At 40.4% G+C, this 15,893-nt stretch overlaps 1 protein-coding gene across 2 annotated transcripts in view; it reads left to right on the forward strand.

The window, feature by feature from the left end:
• Positions 1–15,893, forward strand: part of LOC108696824 (igLON family member 5) — a 244,087-nt gene that overhangs the window by 48,578 nt on the left and 179,616 nt on the right. The gene's annotated exons all lie outside the window — the stretch shown is intronic.

Here is a 15,893-nt window from a genome sequence, read left to right on the forward strand (position 1 = left end):
AAAACAGGAGAGTAATGATGGGCGAATAAATTCACCAGGCGCGAATTTGAATGAATTTCCACGTTATAATAATAAATACGCAAAACTGTCCTGAATATTCGCTGGCGAAAATTCGCTGGCATCAAAAACTTTGGGCGCACGTCAGAAAAGTCGTTCACGTCAAAACCATTGTGTGTCTATATTTTTCGGGTGCCTATTGACTTTAACGCCGGTGTCAATTTCACTAAGTTTTCACCGTTTCGAAAATTTTGGTGGAAATTCGCAAATTTTTGGGCAAAACGCGACAAATTCGCCCATCACTACAGGAGAGTTGTATGAGAAAATGAGGAGGGTTATGAGAACAGCTAAAGTAACAATGGTAGTGCCCAGACATGGGGGAACCCTTGAAAAAATATAGAGTGAATAATCTACCACATATTGTAAAATATGAGGATATAATAAGCCGCCAAATATAGCTTATGGAACTCTAAGGTGACTTTTAGGGGGGCAGATTTATCAAGGGTTGAATTACGAGGTGATGGGAGTTTTTTTAAACTCCCATCAACTCGAAATTCGAATAAAAAAAATGTATTTAAAAATCGAAATGTATTTTAAAAAAAAAACCTTTGGATGAAAAGGCTGTATTTGAATCATTAAATCGAAGTTTTAGCACATTCGATCGAATTTGAATCAAAGTATTTGCCCCAGAAAACTTTGATTTTCCAAAGTCCACCAAATAACTCCAAATAGGTTCTAGGAGGTCCCTCATAGGATAAAACAGTAATTCAGCTTGTTTTAGATGGCGATTGGTCGAAGTCGAAGTTTTAAAGAGACAGTACATAAATAAATTTCGATATTCAAATAGTCACATTTTTTTCAAATTTGAATCGAATTTTGGACTATTCGATAGTTGAAGTACACTAAAACTAGCTTGAAAATTGAATTTTTACATTCGAATTTTCAATTCGACCCTTGATAAATCTGCCCCTCAGCATCCTAACAGGGAGTTCCTTTAATATTATACACAAGTTTCATTGAATCACGTGATACAAATGACATCACTGAGCAGCAATTATAACTGATGACATCACTGAGCTTCGTTTATAAGGATATAATTGACAGGATTCAGTATTAGTATTCAGTATTCAGTATTAAAGGGGGCAAAAGATGAAGGTTTTCTGGTGTTCATGTATATCGTTTGGGGATAGACTTCCCTTTCTTAGCAATTGGATTTCCTGTCTTTTATGTTTTTGACATATAATATAACCAATTTTTAAACATGCCTCTGCTGTACATAATATAAATGTCCTTTATTTTCTTCCTGGACATATATCTTTTTTGACTAAACCCCATTGTAATGGAATACTTTATGATATATTTAATACACAATCCTCTTGCTCTTTTTGACTTATCTTGAAAAATGACCCATTTCTGCTTCCCTCTCATCATATTGTTTGTGCCATTTCAAGGTGACTTTGCAGCGTCAGGACAGGTGTCAGTAATGGTTTTCAGTATTTCACACTCATGTCCTGAGCAATGCGCCCTGAATTAATCTGTTAAATGAGAACATGTCAGTACATCTGGTTTATGTATCATAATAAAACACAACCAACAACTAGGACTGAACTGGATTATGGAAAAATTTTACAAATTGGAGATTTGGAATAGATTTGCGCAGAAGAAGGTTCCATATAGTGATGGGCGAATCTGCGGCGAATTTGCCGGCGTCGGAACCAACGTTTTTTCAAGGCCGGTCAATGGGCGCCGGCGTCAAAATCGCCGTTTCGTGAATTTTTCACCAGATTCGCGAATTACGCCGAAAAATATCGAAATTCGTGATGAAGCAAAACATGACAAATTGCTAGTTCCCTAGTTCCATAGTTCCATATTAAGAGGTGGGGGGTCATGTGACATCCTTCCAACTAGGGATGCACTGAATCCATAATTAATGGATTTTTTTTAAAAAATTCTCTAAGCTTAGTATATGGTTGATGATTTGGCAAGGATACATCAAGTCCACAATTTTATGATACCAAACCGCCACAAAAGTTTTGGCTGCATCCCAAACTTCAATCCAAGCCTTTATTTGCAAAAGATTAGCTAAAAAACAACAACTTTCAGGAGGTAATTTATTAAATTCCGAATGGCAAAAATTTTAAAAATGTGAGTTTTTTGACTATTAATTTTTAATGAAAAAAAAGTTAAATTTTTTTCCGGATTTACTATACTAAAAAGTCAGAATCTGAAAATTTGGCATCTCAGACCTGCATAGAAGTAAATAATTTGTAGAGTTTGTGGTTTTCTGGCAAAAATCTGAGAAAATCTGAATTATTGGGTGGAAAAATCTGAAAAAAAGTCACGATTTTTTTGAGTTTTTTCCCGCACTGGAATTTTTCTGGAAAATGTATTGATGAATAAGGGGAAATAACCCATTCAGATTTGGTCGTAGTATATTTCAGAAAATAATGATATAAATACGGATTTTGATAAATAACCCCTTCAGTGTAAAGTTAAATGGTAATTAAGCAGGCGCTTAGATTTGGCGGAATCTTAATCCTGCAAAAAATAAAAACAAAAGCTTGGATATGGCCAAATCCCAAACCAAATCCAATATTTGGACAGTTGGGTCAGAGGTTGGGACATCTTTAAATAAAAGTAAATAACACAAGGGACAAGAAAATGTAACTGGTCTAACCAATGAGAAATGACCTACGTCTGTGTGTGGGTGTGATTGTGTACACATGTGTACATTTTAAGATAATTTTATCCAGGTTTGTAAATCAGGTGGAGAATGACAGGTATTTCTATGCACCATAATAACACAGATTATAAAGAGATGGAGATGATAGAGAATAACATTTTCTGTATAAAGATTCTCCTGAGAGCCCCCTTAACTTGGATTGATTATTATCTCAAACTAGCCTTGGTCACTAGTCCCTGGCCTTGAGGCAGAGCCACCTGTTTGGCTGTAAGAGCAGTCCTTTGTTTATCTGTGCTGTGGAGTGATATCTCTATGCTCTCCCGCCGATAACCTCCTTTTTACAAGTCTATAAATACTCTGTGATTCCTTTGTTCAGGGTTCTGACTCTTTGTGAGTTCAGAAACCATGGAGCTTGTGTCAAATAAACGTTATCTTTTAACTCAAGTGGTCTCCGCTAACTGATTTTCCACAACAGAGGGAAGAGCAGAGCGAGCAGTGCATCAGTTTGTAGCTGGCTCAGGATCAAGCTCAACGAGAAAGTGAGAGAAATAAACGGGAGGGTGATGAGTACTAGATATTGAAAGGTGAGGATGGCAATTAGTGTATGTGTTGTACACTGTTACTGCTGCTGTGTAGTAATGGGCGCCGCCTCTTCTGTCTCAATCTCACTTTATGCTGAATACGGAGCTATTGTTTATGGATGGAAATTTAGGGTGTTTGCTCAAACTTTGTGGGATTCCTTGGTTCAACAGCTGTCAACAGACCTAAGTCTTTAGGAACAAAGGCAAAATAACAAACATCTTTGTATTAATCTTTCAACCTTAAAAATCAAGAAGGTCTCATTGGTCAGGAGAGATCAATATAAAGCCCAGGGAATGCCTCCCCTACTCTTCTCTTCTATTTGGTGTGGACAGCTTGGATGGGCAGTTCCTACAGTCTGTGCCTGGCACTTACAGGATTGCCCACTGTCATTAGATAAATGCCATTTGCTTCCTTGCCCAGTTCTTCATGTCTCATGCCAATAAAGCGAGGAATCAACAGCAACCTTGGGTGCCCTTGAGCAGAGCTCTGTCACATTACATTAGCCATTAGGAGAGGTAACTGGGTGCAGATGATTGCTGATCCAGTGACTAGTCCGATTGCCATCTTAGAGTCACTAAGGAATTATTTCCTCCTCTGAGGCAAATTGGTGAGGCTTTAGATGGGTTTTTCACCTTCCTCTGGATCAACTGGCAGTCAGGCAGGCTATATACATATATACAGGGCCGCGAATCCACTATTTTGGATTTGTCCGAACCCCTGAATCCTTCGCGAAAGATTCGGCCAAATACCGAACCGAATCCTATATATATTTGCATATGAAAATTAGGGGTGGGAAGGGGAAAACATTTTTTACTTCCTAGTTTTAAGACAAAAAGTCATGCGATTTCCCTCCCTGACCCTAATTTGCATATGCAAATCAGGATTCGGTTCGGCCGGGCAGAAGGATTCGGCAAATCCAAATCCTGCTGGAAAAGGTGAATCATGGCCAAATCTCGAACCGAATCCTGGATTCGATGCATCCCCAATATATATATCAAATTTTTGGGTATTTATTATACCCCGAGGATGAAAAAAAGTCAGAATCTAAAAATCCGCCATCTCAGACCTGAATATAAGTCAATGGGAGACGTCCTGAAGCTATCCTGATCTGCTATCCACGCGATTCGCATTTTTGGACGATTTTCACAATCTTTTCCCGAACTGGAGTTTTTTCGAGAAAATGTATTGATAAATAAGGGGAAATAACCTGTGCGGATTTGGTCGGAGTGTATTTCAGAAAACAATGGGATACATTTGGATTTTGATAAATAACCCCTAAATGTTGAACACCATATACAATGAATTTGAAAGAACAACCCAACCTGCTGTTTATTTTGGCCTGCTGACTACAGTGGCTGAAAATGAATTGGGTGAGAGCAGGAATGTCTTACAATGTTGCTCTGCTTAGAAACAACGAGAGAAAGATCAGAAGGGCGCCTGTTCATTGAATGGGGTTATTGAATGCTGGAGGAATAGGGAAGAATTGGGCAGAAAGTTTAGAGGAAAACCACGCTGCTCTTTGACTCAGCAGGGGCACCCCAAGTTCACCCCAAATGTTGGCCAAGCCCTGTTATATCTCATTCACACCCATCACGCCTCACCATATCTCCCCTTTCCAACCCTAAAAGGTCACCCTGATTTCTGATTCCATTCTCATATCCCATGATTCCCAACGACTACAACAGAAAGTGACCTGCACTCAATTCCCGATGTTTCGTTTTAGAAAAAAAAAGCAGAAAAATGTGGAATTCTGTTAAAATTGTAAGAATTGAGGAATGTGAAATTCTGCTGCATTTCCCAAAGCGCAAGGGAACGGGGCTATTTTTAATATAGTTATATATCCGTGCATGTTTCTCCCCTTCAAAAACAAGTAGTTCTCTAGTGGAAAGCAGCTTGGAAGTATTTTTAGCCAGATGGAAGAATCATTTTTCCTGCCTTCTTTTTTTTCTGCTGACTCAGCAGGACGGCAGAGAAAGTGCAGAGAAAGTATTACTTCTCCAACTTAGTTTTTTTCCCAAAGAAAGACATTTATTATATTCCCCTTATGTGCCAGTGGTGACTGCACTCCATCCCTGTTAAACACATTCAATTTGCTGTTATTTGCAACAGTTGGTGGATTTATCATGGCACTGCGGTGCTGCGCTCTTTAAAAATGTCCCATATATCAACTGTATGGCAGCAGCAGCGCTCCCGCTACAGTCGGCGGGTTACTCTTGGGTGACGCACGGGCGCAGGCCTGGGATGGATTGTACCACTAGAGCTGGGCAGGTTAAAGGAGCAGTAAAGCTGCCAAATACTTGGTTTGCTGGAGGAGAATAAGTTATATGGAATCTGGGTTGGTTAGAAACATATAGGGGCCTTTGATGACCAGTTAAATAACTATATGGAGAGGGATCCAGATAGGGTAAAGGCAGATATACTGTATAGATAGATGATTGTTAGATAAAAGATCAGAGAGAGAAGGGAGGGGATGGGAGAGAGAGAGAGAGATGATGAAGACAGACAGACAGACAGACAGACAGACAGACAGACAGACAGACAGACAGACAGACAGACAGACAGACAGACAGATAGATAGATAGATAGATAGATAGATAGATAGATAGATAGATAGTCAGGCAGATGGACAGACAGACTTAGAGACAGGCAGACTGACAGACTAACAGTCTTAGAGAAAGACAGACAGACTAACAGACTTAGAGACAAACAGACTAACAGATTTAGGGACAGACAGACAGACTAACAGATTTAGGGACAGACAGACAGACTAACAGACTTAGGGACAGACAGACAGACAGACTAACAGACTTAGGGACAGACAGACAGACTAACAGACTTAAGCTGGCCATAGATGTAAAGATTTTTAAAAGATCGTACGAATTGTCCATCAACTAAAAAGACCATTTGTCAGGAAAACAAAGGGGAGCTGCCTGCTTGTCCCTGCAAACATAGATACATTGCACTGGCCGATCAATTTTCTGACAGATGCCGGACAAAAATCGTAAGATGTACGATCGTTCGAATCCCACTAACCGCACGATAATTTCGAAGGATTGGTCAGACTTCGCTAAAATTGGTCAATCGGCAAGAAAAATCTTTGCGTCTATGGGACCTTTAGGGTCAGACAGACAGACTAACAGACTTAGAGACAGACTAACAGACTGGTGGCCATATACGGAGAGATCCGCTCGTTTGGGGATGTCGCCAAACGAGCGGATCTCTCTCCAATATGCTCACCTTGAGGCATATCCTAACGGATGGGAACGGGTGGTCGGATCACGGAACCGCATCAACGAACAGATGCGGCCGCGATCCGACGGGATTTTTAGCCCCATCCGATAGAGATCTGGCCGACTAGCCAATAGCAACCAATCAGGTCTTTGTACCTTTGGTAGAAAAAGTTAAAACGAATTGCTGATTGGTCACTATTGGCAACTGCACTTGTGCACTTTAGCACCTATTTATGTAGAGCAAACCCAAAAAGAGTGTGGGAAAAGGGGAATGGGAGGAAGATAGATATATAGATGATGATAATAAATAAATAAATAAATAAATAAATCTCTCTAATCTGAGATCTCATCGGTCTAAAATTTACAGGGGGCAAATTGGGTTACCTGTAGTCAAAGTAGGTTCAGCTTCATGTAAAGGGGTTGTATACGATTAAATAAACCTTTACTATAATATAGCGTGATATTCTGAGTCAATTTGTTTTTTTTATTTTTTATTATTTGTGTTTTTTGAGTTATTTAGCTTTTAATTCAACAGCTCTCCAGCTAAGGTCCCAATTAGATTCTCTCGTTTCCATCTTTTAACTCTTTATCTCCAGCCTTCCTGTACCAACTGAAACGCCAGCACCCTAACCCCCACCCTGTTCCACATTGTTCTGATTCTTAGTTGGGATCAAGTACAAGCTTCTGTTTTATTATTACAGAGAAAAAAGGAAATGATTTTAAAAAATATAGATTATTTGGATAAAATAAAACAGAGTCTATGGTAGACAGCCTTTTCTTAATTTAGAGCTTTCTGGATAACGGATCCCAAACCTGTGTGTGTGTGTATATATATATATATATATATATATATATATATATATATATATATATATATATATAGACATGGCCTCTAACAATTTTCTCCCCGTCCCTTCCCTGTTTTCTCCACTATTATACAAAGCTCCATAGCCCTAGAGGTGCTGAGCTCAATGTGACCATAATTGCTTCATGCACGTTCAGTTCTTAAGGTCCCGGTATCTATATTCCAGCCCAGGACAAATTAGATGATTGAATCCGACTGTGTAATCGCATTTGCAGGAACGGTAAAATAATGGGTCTCATCCCAATATATCACTTAACCTCCGTGCTGAGATAGGGATTGGGGCTGCTTCTCTAATCCCCTATATGCTATCAGTACATTATGGCGTGGGCAGGAGAAGCCAACCGAGAAATTGTACAGCGGGGCTAATGTTAATCTCTCCGGTTATCAGATTTTTTTCCCTTCCCAGACAAATGGAAAGGTCTTGCATGATTATTTCCCTGCGCTCTCACCTTCTTCTAAGCCTTGAAATGAGAATTTAGAAAATAAAAATAAATCTCTCTTCTTTTTATGAAAGACACAGCGACCTCCTCACTGGTTTTCAGATTAACAAAAAAAAAAAATACAGCAACAATATTGTTTTCGGGTTTATTTTAGGAGGCTGAGCGGGTTTTAAATGCAACTGTGTCTGTGGATGTTATCCCGTTCAGTTTACCCTTTAATGACTGGAGCAACGTGGAAGATTAGAGACTTTTTCTGTGATATATAAACTATAATACCTATGCTGCCATAGTTTTATGGGATCTCTCTGTACAGACTATGAGCAAACTTAGGGACTATTCCTGCTGAATTGTGCTTAGTACAGAGGAATACCTATGCTGCCATAGTTTTATGGGATCTTTACTTACAGACCATGGGTAGTTTCCAAATGAAATATTATAGCAAACCAAGTAACCATCAGTCCTTTATGCCTATTAGCTTCTAATAAAATTTATATTACATAATAGGAGGCCCATGAGCAATAAAGGCCCAGTAAGGCACCCTATAAAGAATCCAAGAAAAAAATGATTCCATATTAAAAATGCTATAGAAAAACAAATGAAAGTAGATTTAAAAGTGGCTTATTTTGCTGTATCCCCTTTAAGGTTTCGATTAGGCTAATACAAATGGGAAAATAGAAATAAATGCAGTTATAGTGGCCTTTGAAGTCTGTCACGGAGGCATGTTAGCAAATTGGGGATTTGTACATTTATTCAAAATTTATTCTGAAGTTTTAGGCGACTCATTTGTTTTCCCATGAAATAGACGGTGGGGCAATTCATCATGTTTGTAACGCAGTGCAGCGCCAGGCAATATGTAGAACAGTGACACTTTCATTTGACCAGATCCGTGGGCAGAAAGTAGTTTGCAAGCGACAGGCTCTTTAAAGGAGAACTAAACCCTAAAAATGAATATGGCTAAAAATGCCCTGTTTTATACACCAAACTTATTGCACGAGGCTAAAGTTTCAGCTTGTCAATAGCAGCAATGATCCAGGACTTCAAACTTGTCACAGGGGGTCACCATCTTGGAAAGTGTCTGTGACACTCACATGCTCAGTGGGCTCTGATTGGCTGTTGTGAAGCTAAGCTTAGGGCTCGTCACTAATTATCTAGCAGAAAATGAGGTTACTCTGTAATGTAAGCTGATGCTACAGGGCTGATTATTAAAGGGATACTGTCATGTGAGAAAAAATTTTTTTCAAAATGAATCGGTTAATAGTGCTGCTCCAGCAGAATTCTGCACTGAAATCCATTTCTCAAAAGAGCAAACAGATTTTTTATATTCAATTTTGAAATGTGACATGGGGCTAGATATATTGTCAATTTCCCAGCTGCCCCAAGTCATGTGACTTGTGCTCTGTTAAACTTCAATCGCTCTTTACTGCTGTACTGCAAGTTGGAGTGATATCACCCCCCTCCGTTCCCCCCCCCAGCAGTTAAACAAAAGAACAATGGGAAGGTAACCAGAAAACAGCTCCCTAACAAGTCACATGATCAGGGGCAGCTGGGAAGGTACAGGCAACGGTGACAGTTTCGGGAAGGTACAGGCAACTCTCATTGGGCAGCTTATAATATTGGAAATAGTTCCCCCTTTGCCTTACTAATAGACGTTCCCCTATTGACCCCCAGTTCGGGTTATGACTTTGGGGATATAAGTTTATAGAGCTTCCTGTTGCTTCAGGGTCTAAATTAGAAATCATGGGGCCCCATAGTGTTTAGTTAGCAGGGCCCATACCAACACATGCGTCCCTGTTATTAGTCCAGGCTCCCTGGTTGGAGGTCTAAGTAGAATGGGAACCCATCTAAAAAACAGACAATTCCATGCCATAGCCCAGTCTACCCCATTATACCCAGAACGTTTCCACAATCTTCCTTTAAAGGGTGGTTCACCTTTAAGTTAACTTTTATTATGTTATAGAATGGCTGATTCTAAACAACTTTTAAATTGGTCTTCATTAATTATTTTGCATTGTTATTTTTAATTATTTGCTTTTATCTACTAACTCTTTCCAGCTTTCATATGGGGGTCACTGACCCCATCTAAAAAAAACTTTACTGTTATTGCTTCTCTTTATTACTCATCTTTCTATTCAGGCCTCTTCTATTCACATTTCAGTCTCTTATTCAAATCTATGCATGGTTGCTAGGGTAATTTGGACTCTAGCAACCAAGACTAGTGATGGGCGAATAAATTCGGCAGGGGCAAATTCACCAGCGTCATAAAAATTTGGACATTATTCAACATTATTCGGACGGCCATTGACTTCAATGCAGGTGTCAAAATTGACGCGAGCATCAAATATGACGCACATTGACGTGGGCATCAAAATTGATGCAGACGTTTCGTGAATTTTTCGCCAGGACAAAATCACTTATCACTGCTGATGACAACATGCATGTTTCATACTCAAATACAGTATGGCACCTATTATCCAGAATGCTTTAGGACCTGGGGATTTCCAGATAACGGATCTTTCCATAATTTAGATCTTCATAACTTAAGTCTACTAGAAAATCATGGAAACATTAAATAAACCCAATAGGCTGGTTTTGCTTCCAATAAGGGTTAATTATATCTTAGTTGGGATCAAGTACAAGGCACTGTTTTATTATTACAGAGAAAAAGGCAACACTTTTTAAAAATTTGGATTATTTGGATAAAATGGAGTCTATGGGAGAGAACCTTTCCATAATTCGGAACTTTCTGGATAACGGGTTCCCATCCCTGTACTGACACTAGGGGGATTCACTAACACAGGGTTAATGTAGCGGCAGAGCTGTAAGCCATATCGACCAATCGGCAATAAGCTTTGATGGGCTAATGAAATCTGGAATACTGGCTGCTAAATTGATTCTCTTTTCTCTTTCTCCAACCAACATGAAGCAGCGCAGGGAGAGGAATAGCATATGAGATGGTGTGTGCTACTTCCCCTTTAATAATGCAACATGTAATCCCCAGCCATGTCTTCCTCCTTTTTCTGCTCTCGGCCAGTTAAGATATTGATAGGGATATTCCTTTTGGGGAGAAGCCGTCTTCCTTTCGCCCAATTTAACGTGTGCCCCCCGGCTGTAGCAGTTAAGAGATTGTACAGAGAATCACCAGCATAACCAGCGTAATCTTCCCTTATACACACAGAGCACACGGAAACATAGTTATTTTTGTTTAAATAATGTAATGCCTGGGTCCACCTCTACACCATATATCCACAGGATCCTGCACAATACCAGGGCTGTATTAGCAGCTTTTCTATCTTTTGCTCAATTTCGGGCTTTCTGAAGCCAACACATTTTCTCACACTTGTGTCTGCACTTTATTTTGCTGATTTTCAGGATTTTTTTTTTTTTTAAATTTCATCCTTTATACAAGTACATGTGCATTTAAAAATATAATTATAATTAGGATTTCTATCTCGTGTAGTAAATCTAAGAACAGGGGCATATTTGCTATGACTGGTGCAACCAATTAGTGGCCTTCAGGTTGGTCCCCTTAGCTCATAACAAGGTTACAGATATATAGAAACATTGGGGTAACAGTCACCCTGCTATAGTTCCAGGGGTACCCAGGGTACAAATAAACACTCACCCCAAATCTCCCCAAAACTGGCCTTCAGGCTGGGCTCCCTTAGCTCATAACAAGGTTACAGATATATAGAAACATTGGGGTAACAGTCACCCTGCTATAGTTCCAGGGGTCCCCAGGGTACAAATAAACACTCACCCCAAATCTCCTCCTAACTGACCTTCAGACTGGGCCCCCTTAGCTCATAACAAGGTTACAGATATATAGAAACATTGGGGTGTCACCCTGCGATAGTTCCAGGGGTACCCAGGGTACAAATAAGAACTCACCTCAAATCTCCCCCTAACTGACCTTCAGGCTGGGCCCCCTTAGCTCATAACAAGGTTACAGATATATAGAAACATTGGGGTAACAGTCACCCTGCTATAGTTCCAGGGGTACCCAGGGCACAAATAAGCACTCACCCCAAATCTCCCCCTAACTGGCCTTCAGACTGGGCCCCCTTAGCTCATAACAAGGTTACAGATATATAGAAACATTGGGGTGTCACCCTGCTATAGTTCCAGGGGTACCCAGGGTACAAATAAGCACTCACCCCAAATCTCCCCCTAACTGACCTTCAGGCTGGGCCCCCTTGGCTCATCACAAGGTTCCAGGGGTTCTCCTTGTTGTTAGGGGGTTATAAGACATAACTGTAGTCTCTGGGAATATTCAGGATTTGTTCTATATATTTATTTTCCTCCCCCTTCCGAATATCTTTCTTTTAGTCCTCCATCCCTCCTTATCTCCCTCACTGTCCTCTTCATCCCTCCATCTTGTCCTCATTTCCTCCCTTGAAAGGCTTGTGCTTATCTCCCGACACCCTCCTTCGCTCTTTTTTTATCTTGACAAGTTTCTGACATTCTTATTCCCACTAATCACCTTGCGTTTCTATGACCCAATAGACTCCCACTGCAGTGCGGATAGGGCACCCGTTATCCCATCTCCTTAATACAGAAAGACTCAGCACTCCCTCGGGTGATCTGTGTTCCATAGCTCAGGCCATTTCATAATGAATCTTTTGCCTGACCCCTAGCTTTCTCTTTGCACCCTCCCCTGTATCCATTGATTTCTCTTTAATTCAGCTCATATACGTAGGGACTGTTCCTGCTGAATTGTGCTTAGTACAGGGAATACCTATGTTGCCATAGTTTTATGGGATCTCTCTGTACAGACTATGAGCAAATTTAGGGGACTGTTCCTGCTGAATTGTGCTTAGTACAGGGAATACCTATGTTGCCATAGTTTTATGGGATCTCTCTGTACAGACTATGAGCAAACTTAGGGGCTGTTCCTGCTGAATTGTGCTTAGTACAGGGGAATACCTATGCTGCCATAGTTTTATGGGATCTCTCTGTACAGACTATGAGCAAACTTAGGGGCTGTTCCTGCTGAATTGTGCTTAGTACAGGGGAATACCTATGCTGCCATAGTTTTATGGGATCTCTCTGTACAGACTATGAGCAAACTTAGGGGGCTGTTCCTGCTGAATTGTGCTTAGTACAGGGAATACCTATGCTGTCATAGTTTTATGGGATCTCTCTGTACAGACTATGAGTACATTTAGGAAATTGTTCTTGCAAAGTTATCATCGTACTATACAAGGGATAATAGCACAAAAGCAAGACTATGGAGCCAAAAAGAAAGCTTGTAGCCAGCCAATGTTTAGCCAACGATTAAGTTAAAATTCCTATTGATTAATACACTCATTTCTCCGTATCTCTATTAGACAAACAGAGCAGAAAAATAACCAGATGTAGGTATTGTGGCCTTTAGTCACATGACAGTTCCTTTCCCCGTCAGCTATCAGTTAACACATTTTTCCGATAAATAACCCCGGGGTCGGCTGATAAACTGCTCATAAATGCCAAGTGAATGAGCTTTGCGGGGAGCCAATTGGCAGCTGAGGAATATTGATCCTGCTGAGATATTTCCTTCGATATATATATTTATATGTATGGATCAATCCTAAAGAGAGAAAGGGGCACTCAGTGTTTAATGTCACTTGTATATATCGGCCGCTGACCTGTTAGCAAGTGATAAATGTATATTTAGTGCAGGAGCAGCAATTCTGAGCAGACGAAATATCCGAACACGTGTCAGCCAGTCAGAAGCTGCTATTTGTTCCAAGGAGGTAAAAACCCACGTCCCCCCATCCCAGGATCCTCTGTTCCTACTGGGGTGCAGGTCCTGTAGGTGGGGAGGGATGATGGGGTTGCAGGGGACCCATTGCACTGGTTTGGGCGAGGAAAGGGGCATGGGTGCTGCCTGTGTGATCCTGGTATGTTTGTGGGAGTATTTTATTCTATGGGAAAAGTGTTCATACCCATGATGGGTGGATTTGTCCCGATTCGATTTGCCACGAAATTCACGAACTTCGTGGGAAATCCATGAAACAAGCAAACAATTCACGTTGACAACTTTGACGCCGGCGACATTGGACTCCCATTAAAATAAATGGGCGTCCGTTAATTGTCACCGGCATCTAAATTGTCGCCGGCGTCAACGTTGTTAGAAAACGTTGACGCCGGCGTCGGACTGTCACCGGCGTCAAAGTTATTTTGACGCAGACGAATTTTCACCTTACGAATTTTGGTGGCAAATTCACAAAATTTATTGTCGAATAAATTCGCCCATCACTATTCATATCTCTTTACTATTCATATCTCTTTACTATTCATATCTCTTTACTATTCATATCTCTTTACTATTCATATCTCTTTAAATGTTGCCATTGCCACTGGGAAGAGAATGGAGAGGGGGCGAGAGCCTAATCCGGAATAGGGGTGCTTCACCTTTAAGTAAACTTTTTATATGTTATAGTTAATTCTAAGCAACTTTTCATTATTTATTTATTTTTTTTTATTTTTTTATTTTCCTTCTTCATCGAACTCTTTCCAGCTTTCAAACGGGAGGGTCCCTGACCACATCAGAATGAAACAAATGCTTTGTAAGGACACAAATGTATTGCCATTGCTACTTTTTATTACTCGTCTTTCTATTCAGGCCTCTCCCATTCCTATCCCAGTCTTCTATTTAAATCAGTGACTGGTTGCTAGGGGAATTTGGACCCTAGCAACCAAATTGCTGAAATTGCAGACTGGAGAGCTGCTGAATAAAAAGCTAAATAACTCAAAAACTGCAGATGATAAAAAAATTAAAACCAATTGCAAATTGTCTAAGAATATCCCTCTCTACATCATACTACCAGTTAACCTGAAGGTGAACAATCCCTTTACTAAGGGGCACATTTACTAAGCTCGAGTGAAGGATTCGAATGAAAAAAACTTTGAATTTCGAAGTTTTTTTTGGCTACTTTGACCATCGAATTGGCTACTTCAACCTTCGACTACGACTTTGAATCGAACGATTCGAACTTAAAATTGTTCGACTATTCGACCATTCGATAGTCCAAGTACTGTCTCTTTAAAAAAAAACTTTGACTACCTACTTCGCCACCTAAAACCTACCGAGCACCAATGTTAGCCTATGGGGACCTTCCCCATAAGCTTTCTAAGCAGTTTCTGATCGAAGGAAAATTGTTCGATCGATGGATTAAAATCCTTCGATTCGTTCGATTCGATGGATTTAATGTGGTAAATCCTTCGACTTCAATATTCGAAGTCGAAGGATTTTACTTCGATGGTCGAATTTCGAGGGTTAATTAACCCTCGATATTCGACCCTTAGTAAACGTGCCCCCAAAAGTTAATTTAAAGGTGAACAGGGTCTTGAAAATTAAAGGGAAACAGGGAATGGTCAGCACCACCCTCTGAATGAATGGGGGAGAGTTCCTAATTACAGAACAGAATATTAAAGGGTAACATTTGTGACTTGCAAATATTAAGGTTTCCTGATGTCGAGCTCATCGTCTGACTTCCGCTGCTGATATGAAGCCGTACACTAAATAACAGAAATCATTTCACTGGTCATGCTAAATCTATAAGTGCCACTGCTTCCGCTGCACGGACTGGCACAGACAGTAGGCACTCATTGGCACCGCAGCCAGTTTCGGACTGGCCCACCAGGATACTGGTTAGCGTTGATTAGCTAAGCGAAGCGAAGTTACGCTAGCGATGGTTAATTTGCATACGGCGCCAAATTCAAATTTCAATGGAGGAATACGTACAATCACTACAAATGCCTAGAAAACCTTCAAAACATCAAATAAAAATTTTATTTTGCCCTACACATGTGCCCACTGTATAGTTAAGTTGCCATGAGTCAGGAAATGTAGGGGGGAAGGAGGGGAGCCCCAAAAAAATTTGCGATCTTTTTCAGCCTACAACCCATAATGTAGAAAACACGCCAGCGTTTTTTGGGACTTAGAAAAAATTTTGACTTTTTTTGAAGCAATCCCTATCTACTCTATTGTGCTTCGCCTGGTCTGAGGTGGCGAAGGAAGTCTAGCGTAAAAGGTAGCGTTCAGTACACTGCGCGCGTTAGTGAATTTGCGTAGTTACGTCCGTAGCGATAATTCGCCAGGCGTAAGGGTGCGA

Source organism: Xenopus laevis, chromosome 7L (assembly GCF_017654675.1).
Source record: "Xenopus laevis strain J_2021 chromosome 7L, Xenopus_laevis_v10.1, whole genome shotgun sequence".
NCBI lineage: Eukaryota > Metazoa > Chordata > Amphibia > Anura > Pipidae > Xenopus > Xenopus laevis.